The 24,715-nt window shown below is 42.7% G+C and overlaps 1 protein-coding gene across 1 annotated transcript in view; it reads right to left on the reverse strand.

Annotated features, from left to right (window-relative positions):
- The window catches only part of HS6ST1 (heparan sulfate 6-O-sulfotransferase 1), a 179,530-nt gene that overhangs the window by 62,629 nt on the left and 92,186 nt on the right, over positions 1-24,715 (reverse strand). The window lies entirely within an intron of this gene.

Consider the following 24,715-nt stretch of genomic DNA (forward strand, 5'->3'; position numbering starts at 1 on the left):
GTAACAAAGCATAAAGCTGGAGCAACTGAGTTAAACAGAAGATCTTAGAACAAAACCTCAGACTTCCAGTGTTGAAATTCAACTACACAGGAGGGATTTTTTTTTTTTTTCCTGAAAGTTTTCTTGATAAAATTTGGTGGCAGGACTAATTCTGTGTAACCCGAGTGTGCTACTGGAAAAATATCATTTCCTTCTAGGTGAATTGTTCTTAATATCTGTTCTGCATCAGGGTTTTGATACTTAAATGTACCCACTGTGCCATTGGGAGGGTGGAAAAACCCCTATTAGCTGGAGCAGAGGTGATGAAAAGATGAGAAATCAAAGGGGACTGGAGACAGAAGGCCTTCAATTTTTAGTCAAGGCTGTTCCATACATATTCCCTGTGACTCTCTGATTCCCTGGCCAGTGCAGACAAGCTGGCACTTGGTGTCCTGAAGGAACAGGCTGGCAGTTTGGCAGGAGCCTGGGTTTGGATCCCATCCTTGCTCTTCAGCTGACACCTGACTTTGGACAGAACTCAAGAGGAAGTAAAGCATCAGGAAAAAAGCTGGCGACTCCCCATCTAGGGAACAATGAGAAGCTAATACAGCAGCCTAAATGAGACATGACTCAATTAATGAGAGCTGATGGGGCTAATGACTAAACAGATGGTATGCCTAAAAAAAAAAAAAAAAAAAAAAAGAGAAGGGAGGGGAAATATAGCTGTGAAAAATGACCTGCTGCAGCATACACGCCAAGTCTAATGCTGCCACTTGCAGAGCGCTGAAACCACTGAGAAAAAAGAGTGCTGTTTACCTCCAATACAATACAGAGCAAATTGCAAAAGGAGGATACCCTGCAAGCCAGGACTAAGGCAACAAATCCCTCCTTCCAGCAGGCAGATTTTGAGTTTTTAAAAAAACCTCTCTTACTACAGTCACCAGCAAGCTGGTAGGAATTCTGTTACAACCATTATTTCTCTCTCTGTATACATCCATTCTTTCTTTTTGACAGGCTACAGTAGAAACACTTTGCCCAACTGTGGTTTTTTTTTTGAAAACAAAAGTCTTAGAACTCAGACATGGCTAGAACTAAAAGAGCATCTAATGCAGAGCACCATCCAGTGCTATTGTTATCAAGGTGCAGCTGTAAGTGAGGGACAGACAGGGTGTCCCCTCTTGAAACACAGAGATACATTCCAGGAACAGCCTTTTGAAGATTTGACTGGACTTGATCTCACTGTTGTAACCCCATTGAGCTACCTGAGTAGAGATCAAACGTTATGGGCCACTGAATTGTCAAGACAAATCAACATTAGGGTAGAGAGCAGCCTCTCCACTTTTTGATGATATGCCAACTACAATTATATTTGTGACATTTTGTCATAGGCATGAGAGACTGTAATGAGCACAGACCTACAAATGTGATCAAAATACAATGCTTCCAGCTCCACTCACCAGCCTCCTTTTTGAAACATTACCCATATGTTCACTCATCAGCTATTCTTTGATTAAGCTGCTGTGATCAATACACCCAGTGTTGCCAAAGCTTCCTGTGGATTAAATACCCCACTCCAGCACGTCTGTTCTGCTAACAGGTTTTGCAACAATGGGCCCCTCTATGGGGTTTGCCAGCAGGAGGGAGGAGAGAAAGGTTGATCTTGCCCAGCCTTAGGTTATGATTGACAGGAGTGTCTGCTCTGGAGTGAACTTTTGATTTCCTCTCCCCTATCCTGAGACACCACACAGCTGTCTCCTCCCAGGACAATCAGCCTAATGTGGCAAAAGCATTAGAGGCACTCACATCTTCTCAGATTGCTGACATTAAGAAAAAAGAAACTGAGATAATGGAAATTCCTATTCCTGAAAATGTAAGAATAGATTCCTTAAAAGGGTGATCATAGAATCATAGAACTGGCTGGGTTGGAAGGGACCTCAGAGATCATCAAGTCCAACCCTTGATCCACTCCCCCCGTGCTTCCCAGCCCATGGCACTGAGTGCCACATCCAGGCTCTTTTGAAATATCTCCAGGGATGGAGAATCCACCCCTTCCCTGGGCAGCCCATTCCAATGGCTGATCACCCTCTCCAGAAAGAAATTCTTTCTAATGTCCAACCTAAACCTCCCCTGGCACAACTTGAGACCTCTTGTGCCCTCTTGTCTTGCTGAGAGTTGCCTGGGAAAAGAGCCCAACCCCCCCTGGCTCCAACCTCCTTTCAGGGAGTTGTAGAGAGTGATGAGGTCTCCCCTGAGCCTCCTCTTCTCCAGCCTCAACACCCCCAGCTCCCTCAGCCTCACCTCACAGGACTTGTGCTGGATCCCTTCACAGCCTCCTTGCTCTTCTCTGGACCTGCTCCAGCACCTCAATCTCCTTCCTGAGCTGAGGGGCCCAGAACTGGACACACAACTCAAGCTGTGGCCTCCCCAGGGCTGAGCACAGGGGCAGAATCCCTTCCCTGGACCTGCTGGCCACGCTGTTCCTCAGCCAGCCCAGGATGCCATTGGCCTTCTTGGCCACCTGGGCACACTGCTGGCTCCTCTTCAGCTTCCTGGCAATCCAGACTCCCAGCTCCCTTTCTGCCTGGCTGCTCTCAGCCACTCTGTGCCCAGCCTGGAGCTCCCCATGGGGTTGTTGGGGCCAAAGTGCAGGACCCGGCACTTGGCCTTCTTGAACCTCATCCCGTTGGCATCAGCCCAACTCTCCGGTCTCTCCAGGTCCCTCTGCAGAGCCCTCCTGCCTTCCAGCTGATCCACACTCCCCCCCAGCTTGGTGCCATCTGCAGATTTGCTGATGATGGACTCAATCCCCTCATCTCAATCCTCACTAAAGATATTAAACAGAACCGGGCCCAACACTGATCCCTGGGGGACACCACGGCCGCCATTTTGATGCAGCCCCGTTCAGCACCACTCTCTGGGCCCGGCCCTCCAGCCAGTTCCTAACCCAGCACAGATGCCCCTGTCCAAGCTGTGGCCTGACAGCTTTTTCAGGAGAATGCTGTGGGAGACGGTGCCAAAGGCCTTGCTGAAGTCCAGGTAGAGCACATCCACAGCCTTCCCCTCATCCCCCAGGCAGTCACCTGATGATAAAAGGAGCTCAGGTTGGTCAGACAGGACCTGCCCTTCCTAACCCCGTGCTGGCTGGGTCTGATCCCTTGTCCATCCTGCAGGTGCTGTGTGATTGACCCCAGGATGAGCTGCTCCATAACCCTGCCAGGCACTGAGGTCAGGCTGACAGGCCTGGAGTTTTCCGAGTCCTCCTTCCCGCCCTTTTTGTGGATTGGCGTGACATTCCCCAACTTCCAGTCATCTGGGATGTCCCCAGTGAGCCAGGACTGTTGGTAGGTGACAGAGAGAGGCTTGGAGAGCTCTTCTGCCAGCTCCCTCATCACCCTTGGGTGGATCCCATGTGGATCCATAGATTTGTGGGGATCCAAGCAGCTCAGTAGGTCACTGACTGTTTCCTTCTGGATTACAGAGGGGCTGTTCAGATTCTTGTCTCTTTCTACAAGCTCCAGAAGCCAGCTGTCCTCAGGACAACCTGTCTGGCTGTTGAAAACTGAGGTAAAGAAGGTGATGCCCAAAGCATCCCTTTGCCTACCTACTGGTGTTTCTGTATTTGATGCTCTCATGGACTTTTCACACAGGCCATGGTCCTGCCATCAGAAGGCCCCTTGCCATGATACCCAGCAACCCTGAAGAACCCATCCATGGAAGAATCAACATCACCAGCAAACCCTCCCATTACATCAGGTGTTTTTTCCAGAAGAGGAAACTCAGCAACAGCAAACTGTTAAATTCTAGCCAATAAAAATAAGTTATTTCTGTCTCTGCAGCAGGAGAACTACGATGTTTGTGAGATTTATAGTTGAGCCATTTAATATTATCTTTTCTAGGAATACTTGAACAACTGCCATCTAGCCCAGCTTCTAAATGCAATCATCTTGACATGCCCTGTGACTACAGACAGCTTGTGACAGTGAACACAAATGGCCTCACCAATTGCCACTACCCTATTAGACACAATAATGAGTAATTTTATAGTTAGGGTGGGGAAAAGACTTGCTCCTCAAGGGTAATTCTGGGATGATCTGCTGGGTGCATGACCCATCAAGGAGGGAGGGGGGAAATTCTGCCCTCTTAGCTCTCCTCAGCTCCACCCTCCAGGTTGAGGCTACCAGGGATCCTATACAGATCCTTCCCATCTTTGTATGATCTGCTGTGGGCTTTCAGCTGGAGAAAAGAAATTGAAACATGAGTATATCCAGTCTCACATTCTTTCTGACAGAAGAACATTAAAATATGCTCATTACTTTCAAAAAGATTCAGGGACTAATGTAGATACAACTTAGGAAAGAACAGCAACAACAGCAAATTAATTTCTCTGATTCATTTTGATACCTGCTTCTGAATGAGTGCCAAAAGTCAGCCAAGGCTGACTTCCTTAAACCTTTCTGCTGACTCCAGTAGCTTCCCAGTCAAAGAACATGTGCACAGACATTAAGAATTATTGTTTGGGGAAAAGGTGGAGGAAAATAAACCTCAGTCTCAAATGAGACAAGAATGCAGGATCCTTTGTTGTTTCAGCCTTAGCTACACTAAACAATTAGATCAAAACTTTCTTTAATAAAAAAAAAAAAGGTATTGTTTTCTTTGCATCTTTGTCCCTGTTCAGACTACAGAAAGCTTCCTCCATCTCCACTTTCACAATGCACATGGTAGCATGGAGTATGCCAAGACTATTTCTGATTAGTTCAAAGCAAGACAGCATCCCTGTAATGTAAGTGAACCATTCTCCTAAATTAAACTGTGCAGTCCTTCTCAAATAAGCACCACTGTTCCTTGTACTGCAATGGAAAGAACAATTTACAAATACAGAAAATCTTGGGCAAAAAGCATATAGGGAGGATTATTGGGCAAAAGCACAAGAGAATTAAACTGAACATACTGGCACAGCATCAACAAATCTTTTAGAGAAAGGCTGACAGTCCTGCACAATAAATCTGCCCCCTCTCTGTTACAAGCCTGCCTGTGAGAACACTCTCCACTAAAAGCATTGCTACAGCAAAGTTCTATTTATAACAATCCTCATGGCAATTCCCTACTTCTCCCCCATTCCAGCCTCTTTTCAACTATCACAATGAGTATCTCTCTTGGATGCTATTAAAACAAAAGTGAAGTTTATGTTTCCTCATTTTAAGAAATGCTACAGGTTACACAGAAGTACCAAAGCCACAGTGCTAAAATAGTGACATTCAGGTTTTACTAGAGGAAGTTCATGTACATCTGATTGTTTCTGGGGTTTTCCCAGCTCTTTTGATGACATCTGTCCTGGAGCAGAACCAACCACAGGGCTGCTTATTACACTCTAGAGAGAAGACATGCAGGTACACATAACCCTGTGTGTGTGCTTTCAAGGGAGTTGTAAGGCAGTGGGGTTTGAGAGACACATTCCAAGTCCCTGATTGACAGCTGCAAAATCTGGGCTCCTAAATCATGCAGAAACAGGTACAGCAAAGACAAGAGCAGAACAGTATAATCTCCCTAGTTTTGCTTGATGAAAACCTTGTCATTTTTTTCCCCAGCTATATTAGTTACTCCAACTAAACATGCTAACTACCCCTATAATCCTTTTTTCTCTTTAATCTTTCCATCATTATGGCCATAATGTTATCACTGTTGACTGACGATGCAAAATGAGAGATCATGTCTTAGAAGCCAGGGAAGGGGGTTTGTGTTATTTATTTGTTCATTCCTTGACCTCTGTGAGTGGCAGGGGAGAGGGGCAGGTGGCAGGGGAGTTGCATGCAATTCCACATTTGTCATAAAATGAAGCATTTCTTGATCACTATCCTTTTAATGAGCAACGGAGTCATCCAGGAATGAGAAAGTTCACAGGCTGCAAGATTCTCTGGGTTTCCATTCTTTATTTTCCCATTTTAAAAATAAAGAATCCCTTGCAGTCTTATTCTCTGCATATTGTTTGAAATTCTGGGCCAGGACTGCCTGCGTTGGAGGAAAACCAGGGCAGAGGCACCATTCTTGAGGTTCTGACTCTTAGGTACAACTGAAGTCAATTGCTGGGAGAGAAAATAGGAGGAAACAGGATACTTGTTATTTTTGTTCCCAGGAATTTACAGTCCTGAACAAAGATTCTGCTGACACATCCAGGTTGCTAAGCTTTCAGTTTGCTGGGTTCAGCTCCAGTCTGAGGACTCCAACAAGAGCAGCTGTATCCCAACATCTTTCAGACTCCAGCTCTTTTCCCTAATTGTTCCAACTTGGATGAGTGCTGTCCCCCTTCCCCCTGCTTCCAAGCACCTTCAGAGAACTCAAAAGTCATCACAAACAGCATCAGAAGTTCAGGGCAACACAAAACCAAGCTGTGCAGGATCCTCATTAGCCTAAGAACCAGCAGCCTCTGTGTGAAGGGTTAGTGAGGGATTTTAGAGGTACCTAAAGCATCAATATGTTGAGACAAACCAGGGAATAGCTGCACTACCTGTCTATCCCTCCTGACTCAATTTTCACTACACCATTTAAACTCCATTAGGATTTTCATAATTTTCCACATTAAATTAAAATGCAAACATTAAATTCCACATTAAATTTAAAAATACTTAAAACAAGTGATGTTTCAACTCTCATCACAGTCTGACACAGGCAGGTATCTGCTTTCATCTTAAAACTACATTTCCAGTCTGATACTTTCATTCAGTAAATTGGAACCATGAATTATTTAAGATTCACTGTAACCAGGAAAAGTGAGGGGGTAACATGGCCCTCACTGACTCCAGCTGTAGCATTAGTTCATTCTTACCCAGGGATTACAAATCCCTACCCAAGCTAGTTATTTGTTACTAAAAGGAAAGGGGTCAAGTAGAGCAGCTCTCAATGTCTTTTTTCATCCACCTTTAAAATGTTGCTTTGCCTTGAATTTATAAATTTTCTAATATTTATTTGTTTTCTGGTCTTACAAGTTTTCAATTATTAAACCCTAACTGAAGTCCAGAGAAAGAGGCAGGAAATATTCACAGCAGAGCTCCACCCTTTGGGAGTGTTAACGAGTTGCCTTGGGGAGCACTGCTGTAACTACATTATGGATTTTTTTTCTCCCTTTATAAATAAGACTCAACAATCACTAGTGCAAAATTTCTTATTGCTGTTAATGGAAAACAAACTATCACAAGGAATAAGATGGCTCTGGATATCGTTTATGCACAAAATTACATCCATCTGAGTTTTGTTTTGGAGTTTGGATGAGAAATTATTGAACGATATTTATGTTTTCCAGTAACTCCCTGACAAGCCCTTTGAAATTTCTTATCTTTCTTACAGTAAATGAAATTACTCAAAATTACCTCTATTTTTTTTTTACCAAATGACAGTATTTGGTACCTACAGACAGAACACAAAAAGTAATTTCTTCCACTTTCAGGACTCTTTATGGGAAAAGTACTCAGGAAAGCATGCAGCCTGGGTCCTACTGTAACTTACACACAAGCCTTTAGGCTGTGAATTCCTGTAGCACAGATTTTCACTTATGGCTTCAAATGCTGAGTTGAATACTCCCAGCTTTACAACAGGATCTCAGAAAATCAAGCAGCACACCCAGAACAATGCCAGATGATGAACATGAACATAATTAATTTCTTCTGATGCTCAGCAACTGCACATTTGCAATCAGAAAGGTGCCATATATGATGTTACACCTTCATTTATATCTCTATTTCCTCTATACATTAAAAAGTGTCCTGATAATCTTTAGTCTTATTTTTTCACAACAGTATTCCTTCCATTAAGGACCTTAATTCTCAAAAGGTTTCTATATTATTTCCAGTGTGGGGAAAAAAAACCCAGAGCCAAAAGTCACATTTTTACTGTCAGCAATAACCCTAACAATCTCTCCAGCCATAACTGGAAGGATGCAAGTGTCAGGAGAGCCCCCAGGACCTGTGTCAGCTGCTCAACCCCCAGCAGGTACTGCTCATCCAGACACAGCTCTCTCTCCACTTGAGTGAAAGGTAAAATAAACTAAAATAAAGTGAAATAAACTGCACTTGCGAAGTTGAAATAAACTCCACTTGTGAATGAAACCTTCAGAAGCATTAATTAAAAAAACCCAGGGTTGTATTTTACTCTCTACAGTACTTCAAAGCCTGAAAAAAAATAAAATAACAGAATCCTAGAGAGTAAAACTTGTTAAGTTAATGAAGGATTAAGATCAGTAATACAGGGAAGCTGCCCACAGCTACTTGGCACAGAACCCAATCTGCTGTGTTAGACACCCCACCTCAATGGGGCAGCAGATGTGAAAATGAGCACTGTTAACAATAAGGCCAGCTAATATTGCCTCCTTCACAAAAAAATGCAGTATTTAACAGAGGAGGTTGACTTATTGTATTTAATCTCTCGCCAATTTTACTTCCTGAAGAGCTCCTTTGAGAGAGGTGCTTAATAAGAAAGGTGCTATAGAAATAGAGAATACAGATGATTGCATATGCAAATCTGGGTATTTTCTTTGGGAGGGGGATTTGCAGCTGAATGGGTTAACGATAAAAGCTATTGCTGGGTTTTTTCCTTTTATTTTATTTTATTTTAATTTAATTTTTTTTTTTTTTTTTTTTTTTTAACTCTCCCAAGATCCACAGCTGAACAGGATGGGATGTCAGAGGGGGAAGGTTAGGCACAGAGAGATTAACATTTCTGGCAAGCCTGATAGTGCTGATGGCAGAGGAACTCAGCGTTGCCTTGTGGGAGGACTTGCCTTCAGACATGACATCCTATTTCCTCCAAACCCCTGCTTTTTGTTCTTTGGTAACCAGACAAAGAGCAAGAGAGGAGCAAGCTAGTGGGGGGAGTAGAGCAGTTCTTCTTTTCCCAGGTGCTGGGGGGCACTAAGGAGAAGAAAGCTTCTGTTGTGAAAAACTGAAAAGGAGTAAGGAAACAGAAATAAAAAAGCAAGAGCCCCAGCCCTCCAGAAGCAGTAAACCTTCCCTTCTTTTCCATTATATCTTTGGAAGCTGCTGCTAAGGCAGCCTGCAAGAGGTTTTTGTCAGAAGTCCCCTCTGCAGATGTCTGCTGATCCCTTTGAAGGCAGTTTAGCCCCTCACACAGCTGCCACTTTCTCCACTCCGCTCTGACAAAAAAAGGGGGAAAATATAATACTAATAAATTTCTGCCTAACCGAGCCAACTGCCACTGACAGCCACCCACTGGGGACTTTGGGCTGCATGGGACACCCTGCTGACTGCAGAGAGAGGCCCAGGGCTTTAAACTGCTTTCATGCCACATTAACACCCTGCCTGACAGAGCAGGATGGAAAAATCCGGGGCTGTCAGGTCCCCTGAGCTACCAGGAGCTGCTGCTCTCTCCCACCCTTTTGTCCCTCCTGCCTCTGTTCAAGGGCGAGCAAACAAAACTTTTCTGAAAATTCAAATACAAGGGAGAGGGAGGAGAGGAAACACCTTGCTCTTGCCCTCTTCCCTTTCTCTACTCCCCTTTTTAAGTTCAAGCAGATAAGAGTGAAAGCCAAGGCCCATCTGTGGCTACTGAGCAGACTTTATCCCAGCTCATCTCTAAGCTTGCTTTAGGCTCCTTGCACTTTAATGCATCTTTAAGAACTGCAATTTCCTCACTCTGCCCCCTCCTTGCTCTCTCCCCCCCTGCTCCAGTCCTGACCCCTCTCAGTCTCTTTCTCCCCAATTAAAAATTATTCACATTTGAATGCGTGTATTTTCACCATCACTTGGCTTGGAAATGGGGCCTCCCTCCCCTCCTTCACATCCACCCTCCTGCTGAATGAGAAATGGGCTGAGGGAGCTCTTTTCACTTATTATTTATTTAAAAGTTCTCCCTTGCATTTCACACTAAGCCATCAGTATGCCAGGCTGCCTTGGGACAGCATCTTGATGCTTATTTAAAAACTGGCATGTTAAAATTAGCAATGTACTTAATAATCTCAAAATTTAATTATTCTGCCTTTATTCCCTCACTTCCCGCTGAATAGAAGAGTGAGGATCAGGTAAGAAAGATGAAAAGGGCATTTTCTTGAGAATTATTCACTTGTCTTACTTTTCATTGGAGGCCTGATAATTTTTAAAAGCACTGAACACATAAAATTACCAAGAGCTGCTCTCTGGGCTCAGCACATCTGAAAAGCAGATACAGGTTCAGCATGCAAAAAAAGCCTCGAGTTCCCTTTATCTGCACCTATTAATATTTATTTGTAGCAGGACAGCACCAAGACAGACACAAACCCTGCCACAAACAGAATATTTAATGCCCATCCCACTGGTCCCTGATGAGGGCTGAGACCAGGCTTTGTTTTTCCTTTGTTCTGTCCTCTGTAGCAGAGGGCAGAGCCTCCTTTTACAATGAGCCAGGGTTTTACTTGACAAACCTGCTTGTTCAAGGACCTAAAAAAAACCAGTGATGCCCACAGCTTCAGGGTTTGTTCCTAGGGGAACCTGAAAGTGTTTGGCAGCCCACAGATTTGTGTACATGTGAAGCAGATGTTTTATAGACACTTCTCTACTAAATATTTAGTGTATTACTTCTTGTAGCTACAGCTGAAGAGACAATTTTCTGTTTTAGGTACCTAAACAGATAAAGCAGGAAGGTGCCTGGAAGGAAAGCTGCAACTTAGGGATGTAAACTGACTTGTTGAAAGACAACAGTAGATCAGAGGCAGGGCAGAGAATGGAAGTCCAAGTCGTACTTCTGAAGATTTCCTCTCCAATTAGGAAAACTTAAATTTCAATGGTGGGAGCTTGGGAGGACTCCTGCACAAAGACATCAGATCCTTCAAGAGCACTGGATGTGAAAAAGCCTTATTTCTTGGAACACTGGTAACCTGTGACGGAAAAGGTCTTTCCCTGAGGCATGAAAGTCCTTTGTGTTGTTACACAACAGCAGATCCACCAAATTCTGAAAGCTACATCTCTAGCCAGCATCTGACCACCACCCACCTCTGAATTCCTCACATGGGTTCAGATGTCTGATTTCATGCCCTGAGAAGTGACAGTGGCCTTGAGCTGAGTATGGGGTGTGATTAAAAACAGCAGTGTTTTTCAAATTAAACATTGCAGGCACTGTCCCAAAGTTGGGGAGCACAGTGGAGCAGAATAGTGCTCTCAAGGCCTAAACTTTGGGTTTACTTTAGTTAAGAAGTCACTTTACGTAGAGAAAAAACTGAGCCATTTGTTTCCCTCTCCCTCTAGCTGCCCAACACTGATACAAAGCACCAGAGACTGACTGACAAGCCCTGGGTAAATCCCTGCCTGGATTTCACTGCTTGCTCAGCATTATGGTTTTGACAAACTTCCCATGACACTGGCAAGGCGTATTTGCAGAAACCTCAGCACGGGATATTTCTCTATGCAAATGAAAAATTTAATACTCAGATCAGAGAGAATGACTCTGTAATTGGCATGGAATAGCACAGCTCTCTCTGGCTGGACTGACAATGCTGCTTGATGAATGATTTCCAGCACGTTGATGCTGGAAATGCAACGGATTTGTTCACAGACCTGATGCTTAAGTCTTAAGACCTCTTTGTATTCAGGACAGATACAAGCTAAAGGATATTGTTCTGAAAAATAAAGCCATTTATAATGATTCTTGCACACAGAACAAGACTAACGAAAACCAGAGGGATCCAAAACTGCTTTGAACGAATTGGGAAAATTTGGAAGTGGGAAACTGTGTGATAGTCTGTGTCCTCACTGTCAGAACATGCAATATCAGCCATTTGTTTTCTGTCCCCTATTTCTGGGCTGATCAAAAAGCAAATACAAGATATATTATCACTGCCTCAAAGATGCATGCAATGCAATATATAATTCCCACATATTTTGTATTGCACATACCATATGTAATATGCTGTAAGAGGGGAAGCTGTTTAAGGATGCAATTTTTAAAACGTGGCACTATGACAGATTCTCTGAGCAGAGTTTAGGGGTTCAAATGCTCCATAAAAATGTTTTATAAAAATGTTTTCTCTGATGAGTTCAGTCACAGAGCACCAAATCTTCACTGTGAGGCAAATGGGCTTGTTTCATTGAAATGTCTGGGATGATGTGGATTTATACCAGCAATGACTTGCCTCACTCTGACAAGCAACACAGTCAGAGTTACCTACCCTATAAGTGACCAGGGGGTATAAATACAGGACTGTGCACCTTGAGTGAGTAAAACTACAGAGTCCCTAAAGTCACTGAGACATTATGTGTGATAATTTCATCTACCTAGCTACATACTCCTGCATTGTCCCTAACAACATGTGCTGCAGAGGGAAGCAGGTGGAAAGTGGATTGTTAGGAGGCAGGGTTTAATAGGTTTAGTAAGGATTAATAGACAGACTGACAAAGAGAGGCTTGGGTTCATGAACAGCACTGTGCCACAAGATACTCAACATCACAAGGACTTTTACAGAAGTGGATGAAAAAACAAGTTTGGCTGAAATAAGGCCACTGTGTATACCACGGGCTTCTGCTGGCACAGCCCTCTGTGAAGGGTGAGAAGAGGTGGGTCTCTGCAGGACAGGGCTGTGCCAGCAGAAGCCCCTCTGTGCAGACATGGCAGCACATGCTTCTGGTTGGAAAGCTGATTTTATGTGCACAGGAGCTCCAGGGATAAGCGTTACTAAAACGGTACAAAGAACAGCTTTGCCAACACAGCTGATTCCATAGCAAGAGCACTTTGTCAGTGGGGTGGTTTTTCCTTGAAAAAACACCTGTAGTGTAGCTGTCTGAGCAATTCTTAGGTTAATCATAATATGGACGCCAGCTTTCACCCAGGACTTGGAACTGAATCTCTGAAGTTAGAGAAAGCTCCTTGAAAATAAACTTCCTCAAGCAATTTTGTTTTCAGGGAAAGCTCTGTCTCTTTGACATGCCACATCTCTAGCTGATCTTCAGCAGCTGTGGGATTTAATTAGTCCACAATGTTCAGACACACAGAGTGACAAAGAACATAAAACCATGAGCATCTTTATCATTGCAGTACCACAGGCAAACAAATGAGATGCAGGATTTAGTCATGGCAAAGGAGGGGCTGCTGTCAACACATCAAGCCTGCTTCCCAGATGAGAATGTCTGGGCAAGCATTGAATCTGACTGTTGTGCTGCTCTGCCCAATGCTAATGGTAATCAGAGTTCCAGTACTCCACCCTGGCAGCAAACACTTCTGGGTGATTTTAGGCCAGAGCAGATGACACTGAAATGTAGTACTTTGCTGTCTAAAACGCCATGTTCCTTGTTAATAAAATTACAGCAACTCTAAATAATGGGATGCTTTGAAATTGGAGGCACTCTTTAGTCCATCCTCATGATGGAGAAGGAAGGAACAGCTTTTAGGCTCTCTGTGGACTACTCTAACACAGGACAGGTCTCATTACCTCCCCAAGACTGAAGAGAAAAATGCAATTGGCCATCAATTAGGAAGAGTTCCCTCTGAACATGCAGAAGCTCAAAGTCATTATTAGTTCATTAAATGCACTAACATCTGTAAAGGTTCAAATGGGCTTTTCAGGCTTCAGCTCAGCAAGAGATCTGCTCCTATTTCTTCTTAAATAATTGTCAATTAATGAGTTTAAATTTTATGTGGCAGTCTCTGTGAGACACGAACAGCTTTTCAAAATCCAATAAAATCAGGTGAAGTTAAGATACAGTGAAATGTTTTACACATGATACTTGGAAAAGCACATGTGTACTAAAAATAGATGATATCAGAGTCTTTGCATGGGCCCATTTCATGGCTACAACCACCAGTGAGATGAGATGGCACACAACATTTCTACTAGCTCCTTAATCTTGCTTTACCAGACTGCTTTAAGGTAATAGCCAAACTACATGCACGTTTCCCTCTATTTTTCTCCTCATTTTCACAATACACAGTGTTAAGAGGCATTTATTCAGAACTAGTCAGCACAGGTCTGAAAAGATCACACTGTTCTGTCATTCAATGATCACTTCCCCTACCTACATCCAGCCAAGGATTCAGTGCCAGAGAAGGAGTAAGATGCACAGAGCAAGGGAAAGAAGACCATAATGTTTAGTGAGAAATCAGCATCTTTGCAACAAGAAAAAAAGGTACTAGCAGTACATACAACTTCACTAAGTGTATCAAGGAGTCCAACTTGTATAGGAGAAAGGTGTGGTAGTTTAAGTATGCATAATTACCATCCATTCCACCACGCTGCTTGCCCTGACAGCTGCCTGAATGATGCTGGAAGAGGGGGCAGGGGAAGCTGAGTTGTTGCTTTTCCCTCCCTAACAGAGATCCCACGTGAAGGGGGATGCATTCTGAACTTTCCAGACACTTTCCAGACACTCTTCATGGTGAACTTACTACCTGACAACGAAAAAGGAAAGGACTAAACAATAGGTGAAGCAGAACAAAAGAGGGAGATGGGATAGAAAAGGAAATAGGAGAAATATACTTTGGCTTCTACCACTTAAAAAAAGTTAGCTCCCTCAGATTTTTAACCATTATTGGGTAGTTACAATGAGCAGCACATTGGGGCAGAGAAACAGGAAAGCAAAAAGGCAGCTGCGGCACACTGTACTAACTTTAGAAAAAAACCACAAAACAGCATACAAGAAATAAAAATAAATGGGTTAGCTAGAAGAAATATAAGAAATTTGAGGAGAAAACTAGACTTGTTCTTATCCCTGGGTCAGACCTTTTCTAAAGGTACACTGAGCTCTCAAATCAGACTGCAGGATTTCCAGAAATCCAGTAGTTTCCCTTATCTGTGGCATCCCCTGTGCTTCTGAAGCATATTCCCTATTTCACATCACTTGTAATTTGGAAAGAAAACGTAAAAGCTGTCTCAGAAACCCGCTGCAAACTGTCACGGGCCACGAAGAACTAGAGACTATGCTGAAGTTCTGCCTAAGCAGATCTGAGTAAAACTTCTGCAATCCTGTATGAAGTGTTTTTAACCACACCAAAGCATAAAAGCACACCAAGAGCAAAGCACACATCTGCCTCCACCATTCCATGCAGTCAAGTCTCAACCGGTTAGCGCTCCATTTGGAACAGCCACGGGATGCCACATCAGCATCACAGAGAGATGGGTTGGCAGGAAGGACAGGCACGGTTCCAACACTCTCTCACAGTTTTTCCTGGTATCATCACCCCAGGCAGATGCCTCTACATAACTTGAACAGATCTGTGGTTGCCAGTTTTCAAACACCACTGTTCTCCAAGACCCTCGCGTGTCTGTCACCTTACGCAAACGATTTCATGTTCCAGCAGTTTCCTCTGCTTCAAATGCTGTAAGAAAGCCAACTATCTGCCTGCTGAACTTGAAATGAAGGTGTAGGATTCAAGTCCTACCTGCCAGTCAGGAGCTGTAACAGCTGCCCCTCATGGTTTATTACCTTTCTAGAAGACTTGGTACTCTCAAACCCTTTACTGACCTTGTATGTGCAAAGTACAGTCCCTTAGACTCTCCAGATCTTTATTTCTCCTCCCACCTCTGGCCTGTTTTCCTGTTGGTTCACAACTGACCAAGGCCAAGACTATAGCATGACAAATTAACAGCATTTTGATATTTAAATAAGTAGCAGTGCCTGTTCCCACTTGCAGAACCATCCCAGTCACTGAAGTTTACGTATTTTTGGTGAAAAACATCTAGGACTCCCCTGGGCCTGGTGAGAAAGGTTGCATTAGCAACAGATTCAAAGAGTGTACTTGGAAAGTCAACATGAATTTCTGTTGTCTCACACAACACATCTCATCACTGGCTTTTTGGAGAAGGATGCCCAGGGAACAGTGAGACTGAGAGCAGTTTAAGGAGTGGGATGGGAAATTATGGCCCATGTCAGTTCAAAGGGAAGTCTAAGGGTATGGCTGAAGAAACCCCAAAGTAAAATGCCTGTTTTCAAGTACACTCAATTGCTGCCTCAAGTGACTCATAGAATCATAGAATAGAATCATAGAATTGGCTGGGTTGGAAGAGACCTCAGAGATCATCAAGTCCAACCCTTGATCCACTCCCCTCGTGGTTCCCAGCCCATGGCACTGAGTGCCACATCCAGGCTCTTTTGAAAGATCTCCAGGGATGGAGAATCCACCCCTTCCCTGGGCAGCCCATTCCAATGCTTGATCACCCTCTCCCGAAAGAAATTCTTTCTAATGTCCAACCTAAACCTCCCCTGGCACAACTTGAGACCTCTTGTGCCCTCTTGTCTTGCTGAGAGTTGCCTGGGAAAAGAAACCGACTCCCCCCTGGCTCCAACCTCCTTTCAGGGAGTTGGAGAGAGTGATGAGGTCTCCCCTGAGCCTCCTCTTCTCCAGCCTCAACACCCCTAGCTCCCTCAGCCTCACCTCACAGCACTTGTGCTGGATCCCTTCCCAGCCTCCTTGCTCTTCTCTGGACCTGCTCCAGCACCTCAATCTCCTTCCTGAGCTGAGGGGCCCAGAACTGGACACAGGACTCAAGCTGTGGCCTCCCCAGGGCTGAGCACAGGGGCAGAATCCCTTCCCTGGACCTGCTGGCCACGCTGTTCCTGAGCCAGCCCAGGATGCCATTGGCCTTCTTGGCCACCTGGGCACACTGCTGCCTCCTCTTCAGCTTCCTGGCAATCCAGACTCCCAGCTCCCTTTCTGCCTGGCTGCTCTCAGCCACTCTGTGCCCAGCCTGGAGCTCCCCATGGGGTTGTTGTGGCCAAAGTGCAGGACCCGGCACTTGGCCTTCTTGAACCTCATCCCGTTGGGATCAGCCCAACTCTCCGGTCTGTCCAGGTCCCTCTGCAGAGCCCTCCTGCCTTCCAGCTGATCCACACTCCCCCCCAGCTTAGTGTCATCTGCAGATTTGCTGATGATGGACTCAATCCCCTCATCTCAATCCTCACTAAAGATATTAAACAGCACTGGGCCCAACACTGATCCCTGGGGGACACCACGGCCGCCATTTTGATGCAGCCCCGTTCAGCACCACTCTCTGGGCCCGGCCATCCAGCCAGTTCCTAACCCAGCACAGATGCCCCTGTCCAAGCTGTGGCCTGACAGCTTTTTCAGGAGAATGCTGTGGGAGACCGTGTCAGAGGCCTTGCTGAAGTCCAGGTAGAGCACATCCACAGCCTTCCCCTCATCCCCCAGGCGGGTCACCTTATCATTAGCTGAAACCTGTGACTAGAAACTTATATTTCCTTACTATACATGGAATTGATTACTATGTTTCTGTTCCCTCCTAATAGGAATAAAGACTTTGGAGCAGTAATGCATTGTGATGAGAATTTAAAATGCTAAAGCACATAATATAATCTGAAATTAAACTGTGGCTTTGTACTCAACTTGAGCAGCTACATCTAAATTTCTGGCAGCAACCTTACCCCACAAACAATGGGGGATGTCTCACACTGTTTGCCATCAGGATTCAATTTTTTTTTTTCAATTCAATCTCCTATATATTTTTGGAGACATTTTTTGACACACTGATTTAGCACCTTGGAGAGGATTTTCTCCTGCTGTCAGCAGACATGCCACATTTTTCCTAACAGTGACTTGAATTAAATACAGTTCTGTTGCAGATACTTCACAAAGGTAATTTTGTTTAGCTTTTGCAACAAAAGAACAACTAAATTATCCCATGAGCTGCCTTTGTTACTACCCTCCAGTAGGTAACTGCTGAAACAGATGAGGCTTATACTTGGTTAGGTAATTTCTATAATAGGCTTAAGTCTCCCTTGAAGAACTGAACTGGACCTACACAAGAAACTATTTGACCTTATCAGAAAGGTTGCAGGTTCGTTCAGTCCAAGAACACAAGAAAATCACAGGTCTAATAGGCTCAGGCAAAGGCTTCTTCACTCACATTCAAACTGGTGAAATTTTTATGCAAAACAGGACCTGCTGTCAGTGCAGCCAACTTCCACCTTTGCTAAAGACCAAAAAAAAACCCAAAAAAACCAAAACTCAGCTTCCATATTTTTTACTAGTAAAGCTACTCTTGAAACTGAGTGAAACTGAGAAGTGTGAAGTCCAACAATTTATTTTCATATAGGTCAGCTGGAAATCATTATGTGAACAGAAGACATTTCAGCCATGTCCAGACACTTTAAATCTTTGCTTCCTTCATCCCAAGAAACTTATTACCAGTCTTAACAAAACAACAGTACAGTAAAAATCAACAAGGTAATTTACCTTGTGCTTTTACTAATTTTTAATTTTCAGTCTTTATCTATAGATTCAAACATTGCAAAAGTAAGCTAAACTCAGTAATAAAGATTCAGCTGCACCTCCTGGTACATTTGCTTCTAGGGAACTCTATTGAGATCTGTTTCACTACCCTTAAAAACATATATATTTGTCAGTTTATATTAATTAGTTTTCTTTCTACACTAAATTACTTCTTTATATTATGTTATAAAGATAAAACAAACACCCCACGGGAGGAAAATACTTGTTAGAGACTATACAGTAGTAGCAGGAAAATGAAAGAAAAGCATATCTGGGGCTGGAGCAAGAGAAACTGGGTCACATTTCTGTCAACTTCTTGCTACAAGAGCCTGGGAAAATTACAGCAGTACAGCTTGGTACTGATTTCCTGATAATGATGGCTGTAGCAGGAAAAGAAAAAACTTTTTACAGGGAACGGAAAATCACTCAAAATTTAATATTAAAATTATTTAAAAGGTATAGGTTGGTAAACTCAGGTCCTGATATCTGATTTTGAGAGCAAATTTTGAGAGCAGCTCAGTCCTTGAACCTTTTGACAGCCTTCCACACATATGAGACACCAGGGGCAGAATGGTCTTTCATCTTCTGATTTGCTCAGCATTTGCTCAGAAGAACACTCTCCAGTGGAAGAACACAAGGATTAGAGATACAGCATCAGAACAACTGAAGCCTTTGAGAATTTTAAATAATGGGCATTATTTTCTATGAGTTAGTACATTTTATCTCAGCCAATGTCAATGGAGTTATGGTAAAAAAGGGTAAGATACTCAGTCCCCTGATTTATTCTGAACACCACTCATTTGTTCTCTCAGCACATTCAAACTCCCAAACCATCTAAGAAAGTCTAGATTCTGGGTTGTTCCTTTCTCTGTTCTTTGGAAAGAGACAGATCACTGATTTGCTTGCCTGACTGGACCATCTGTTGATATTGCAGGAGAATGTGTATTGGTATTAATAAACCATAGGTTTTCATGTAATAATTTTTCTTGGGAACCCAGCTGAATTGCTTTAGACTGTTCTCAATATGATGTTACCAGCCATTGATACTAAGAAGGCAGAGAGATGAATACTTCTCTGCATCTGGTTCATAATTTTATTTATTTTTTTATTTAAATCAGAATGATTGCCACAGCTTTGCCTGGGAAACAGTAACTCAGAAAAATGCATTCTAGTGTGTGGAGGAGATTTAAGAAATGCCAGATGTGAAAGCCTTGTTTTAGCCAGTGTACTGCCAGACACTTCTGAATCCCAGCAGTTATCTTCAGGACCACAAAAACCACAAGATGAGGAAAAAATTACATTGTACATTTGTATAGTGACACACAAATTCAAACCAAAGTCTGTGGCCCATTCACTGATGCCAGTCTGATGTGTTCTCATTTTCTTTTCTCTTAAAATCTTCTGTCCTTCAAGATACACAACCAGCTCAAGTCTCTCCAAAAATGATTAACAACAACAAAAAAAATTTTGGGAGTCTAGACAATAATGGCAAGGAAAGAAAGAGCTGAAACCATATCTCCACCTATTTTTAATTCAGCAGAGTGATTTTAAGTACTGAGAATTCATGTCTTAAGTTATGGTGAAACTGTTCATTATCCAGGCTCAGCTTCACCAAGACTTAATCTGGCATTGCCCACTTGTCCAATTAAATACCTATTAGTCAATCAACACTGCCATTTGGGTCTCCTGTATATTTCCTGATGGGACAATGCTTTGCCTTCAGCTGGACCCAGAAAATGTGCTGGAGCTGAGCTCTGCAGGATGTTACCTTCCCTGTGGAAACTAGCAGTGAAAAACCAGTGCTGCTAACCTGTAGCTTGGTAGTGTTGCTCCACTTGGACCTTCCTGAGGTTCTAAGCATTCAACAATAAGGTTTGTGGAAATAAAGCAGCCTTGCTTTGAAAAGCAAGAGGCTCTTCCCTTTGCTTTGTATGACTGATGGGAACTCCCTGTCTCCCAGCAAGCAGGATTTTAAGTGATGTTTTTGCAGGGACCACAGCCAATGAGGTGAAGCAACAGCCTCTGAAACAGCAACTGAACCCATAACAGTAACTTTTATTCACACATTACTATTTTCTTTAACCTAATAGAGCACTTGCATCATCAGGTAACAGTACAAGAGAAACAAAATCCTTCCACAACATGGGTCATTTGTCCACCATGTTCCCTGCCAGATCCATATCCAAGTGTCCATACTGAACTTCTCTCCCTCCCACCACAACATCCCTCATCAGGATAAAAGGACCAAAGCTTGGGAGCAAAAAATCTGTCTCTAGGGGCTGCATAAGAAAAAGCACTCACCAACACATCTGGACTCACACTGGGCCACTTGGGTCTTGAGGGAAACAAGCTCAGGAAAAAAGCTTGCTCTGTCTTTGAGGCACCTTTTCAACATACCATTTCTTTTAGCTTTTACCCTGTATCATCCCAAGATTTACAAGCTTCTTCCTCCTGAGTGTTCTTTTATTTCTGCAGTCTGCAGCCAAGATAAATGCAAGAAAGCAGGAAACAGAAAATACAGAGTGATGCAACAGCAGGAAGCCAGTTCACCTGTTCTTACCTTTATCAAAACCACAGCTTTGGATGTGCAACAATGCCACAAGAAATTCAGAAAACCAGGAGCAATTCTGACAGTGAATTCTCACACAATTTTATGTGAAATATAAGGCAAATCTATTTAGAGCAGCAAAGTTTTTCAGGAATGTTCAAGGCTATATGAAAAAAAAAACCCCACCACATTAAGGTGATGTGACTGTTGTATAGTTAGTGCTCCAAATATGAAAAATAATTATCCTAAGGAATGCTAACTACATTCCCACTCGAGTATGTGTTATGCTACAATATTTAATTACACACTTGCATTTCTGAAATACCTGTTAGAAGGTATCTCCTGCTGGAAGAATTTAAAAACAACACAACAATTCACAACAGAACATTAATTCCCTTCCAGCACTGCACCCAAATTGATAAACCATGGCAGGCTTCCCTCCCACAAACCCCAGCTTTGAACAGGAACACCTCAGCCTGAGAAACTACAGCTTCAGAATACTCTAAGCAACAGAAAAGAAGGAGAATATCAGAACTACTCAATTTTTAGCAAGAGAAGTTGTTACTGATAAAAGAATATTGGAACTGCAATGCTTGCAGTGATTCATTTGCCACTTGGAAGTAAATAAACTAAAAGGAAATCCAGTGTCTCCTGAAACTGATACAGACAGACTCAAACATATTCAGACATATTCAGGTTTTATAAACCACAAATTCTGATTGTTTTTTTTTTATAAACCACGAATTCTGGAATTTTGCTAAGAAGGGTTGCAAGGTAGCTCTGCCAAGAGTTTTTAACATTGATGTGAACCCCCCTACACACAAAGTGTCTAAAACAAGCAAGCCAAATCTGTCACTTCAAGAAAGTACCTTTGATAAAGCTTTAAACTAAGAGGCTACACTTTAGGCAATGCAGGCTAAGACTCAGTGAGGTTAGGTACTGGATGGGAAAGCTGTCATTGCTTATAATAAAATAAGATATAAATAAAGCTATGAGATAGAAAACACATGAAAATATTTTTTTTCTTTCTGTTATGCTAAATTTCATTCAAATCTGCAGAATTGATGCAGTCTTTATCATTGATTTTGCCCACCTGGAAATTTCTGTTCATTTCAGGAAGTGCAGGTCCTTACTCATTGCTAAGTTGGGAAAAGTTTGCAGGTTTGTTATGTTTGATATGTTTCAACATAAAGTGTGTTAAATCACCAGAGACTGGAGAGTCTTCCAGTACTGAAGAAAAGGAGGACAGGAAGAATTTCAAATTTGTTAAACTACCTGAAAGTCAGTAGATTTCTAGTGAGGCAAAAACAGAACCTGGTTTGATTTTTTTTTTTTTTTTTTTTTTTAAAATAGGGACTCCTCCTTCTAAACAGGACTTTCATGTATTCAAACCTCCCAATCACAGCTGACAACACCCCAAGAGCACAGCTTACCAAAAAGGGCAGGCAAAATTTCCCCAAAACATCCACATTTTGCAATTGACAGTTCACATTTCCATCAACCCCCAGCAATGAATTCTTATTCCAACATCAACAAAAAGTAAACTGCAGCTGTGTTCTTTTCCAGTGTGTTACCTTCCCAGATTTCTGTGCATATCTATCTACTGTTCCTCTGAAGAAGACTTTACTAAGCACTGCCCTTTCAAAAATAAACCACTCAACTATGTGTTGCAAAGCCTGGGCTTTCATTTGCAAAAAGCATTTGGAAAAACAACAAAACCAAAGCAAAACAAAATCTACCACCTAAGCCCACAAATTGCCATCATGACTTGGTACACAACAGGCAAGCTGCAGGTGAGAGAGAAGCCTCCTTAGTGCAAATCCAGTTATTTAATTCCCTTTTTTGTAATACAAGCAGGTACAGCTTCACTCTTCCAGCACATCCATGTCATCAGCCTTCAGCTACGTTATAAAATAATATCACATTTGGTAACCAAAAAGAACATTCTTTCTAAAGTACAACAAATTATTTCTGTAATTTCACAATGCTGACCAATTTCTGGTTTTCTGCAAGGAAAGTCAAGGCCAGACAATGTCCCTACTAGAGAATATCACTGGCATTAGAGGATTAAACTAGGGCTCACAATCTCTCTTGTGTACTGCAAAGAACATCAGGCAGATACTCTTAAGATATTTACTTCTAATATTACACCAGCCACCCACAAAGCCTTTGGCACAGCATTCCAGCTGCTCCATGTAACTAACCAACCCTAGAAAGAATATTCATTAATGGCAAGACTGGAAGATAACATGGGAAAACCCCAGAGAAGGAAAGCAATGACCCCTCACACAGCCCTGTGTAGTGCCTTTGACATGAGCAAGAGAAAAGCCTCCCTCTTCCCCAGATACAGAAATGCTTTCAATTTTCCAGCACTGACTCCAATTTCATTTGATATCTATCACTTACACCAAAAGTGCTGCATCAAAGGAACCTTGTGATGTGGGGCACATTATTTATTTGCCCTCTGTGAAAAAGAGGGTGGGTGTCCCCCTCAGTGCAGAGCTGGGAACTAAAGAAACGGGGCACTTGGGAAAGAAAGAGAGATGTTGCCAGAAGTAGTGTTTAAATCCTTAGGTTAGAAGCTCCATATTCTGTCCCACATTTGTCTGGTATTTTATTTTTCACTCTGAATGTTGTGCTTATGCAATGGTCAGGAAGTCACTAATCTAAAAATAACTGGATGCTGGGGAACTATCAGGGGAAGCTTCACCTATGTTTCCCTGGGCTATCAGACTAGATGGATTTTCTCATGTTCCAGAATGGCTGGTTTTATTCTTTTTCTTTCAAAAAGGGTAATCAATATGCCACAGGAACACAACTTAAGGTCAATGAGTACTTGTGCAAGTGCATCAAGTTTACATATGCATGGATGCACATGACTTTACATATAGCTGGACAGCTTCAAACTCTGCTTTTATAGACAAAGTTCAGATCAACAGCTCAGATATTTGTATGCTCCAGAAGTGGCACTTTCAATAGTCAGGGTATTTTGCTACATTTTGAATTTTAAAACTGTAATTTGCACACAGTTTTTGAAACATGCAGTTTACATCAGTGCTTTTATACTTGCAGTTACCCTTTGCTTAGCAGTTCATTTACATGGCAAAACAGCTTCTTAAACAATGGGGATTTCTACTCTGGAGGTTTATGGTGCTGTATTAAGCAAATGTTGGAATGAAAACACATTTAAACAAAGATTTAATCCAACTTAGACAAAATAATGACTGGTAAGTTAGTAGTGGCACAAAGACAGCTACTCTGCCTTTGTAACATCAGCAGTGTCAGAGATACCTGGGGGGGAGGAAGGATGCAGAAATCACCAGGTTGAGAGGAAAACTGAATTTCCAGCAGTTTGCCTACAAACTGGTCTGAGGGTAAGTTGCTCTGCTGGCAAGACCAGGAGTGTGGGAGATACCTGCAACACCTTCCAAACAAGCAGTCACCACTAGGGAGCTTCATCACCAGGGAAGACATAGCTGAGGTCAAATTGAGGATGGGAGGAGGTTGGGACATCTCCTGAGCAACTAAACTCAGGTGCAACAGCCTAGGCTGAAAACACCTCCCTGAAAGATCCACTTGAGATCCTCCAGACTCTCCACACATCTTCAAGGGAGGGAGAAAACACTTCCATGAGTCCAGACATTAAACAATTTTTATTCCTTTTTAGATACGTGTAATTAGAGGTGGGTTTTGGGACAGGTTTTGACTTGCAATACAGACGTGTTACAGCAAACTCATCAGCAAACACTTTGTGGAAGTGTGCTGAGTTTTGAGCTCAAAGCAACAGTGATGAAATGTGCATGGAGTGGTTCTCACCTTTAAAATATGACTCAGATTCTGAATTACACTTGGAAATAATTTTGTGACTTCCTCTGGGGGTCTGCCTCACTGAAGGGCAGTAGAGTTTCTTCCTACAGAGCTCTGATTTCCAATGATTCTCATTACAACAGTGGCACAAAGTGAAGGGTTAGCAATTCCACTGGCAATAGACTTTAC

Source organism: Heliangelus exortis, chromosome 9 (assembly GCF_036169615.1).
Source record: "Heliangelus exortis chromosome 9, bHelExo1.hap1, whole genome shotgun sequence".
NCBI lineage: Eukaryota > Metazoa > Chordata > Aves > Apodiformes > Trochilidae > Heliangelus > Heliangelus exortis.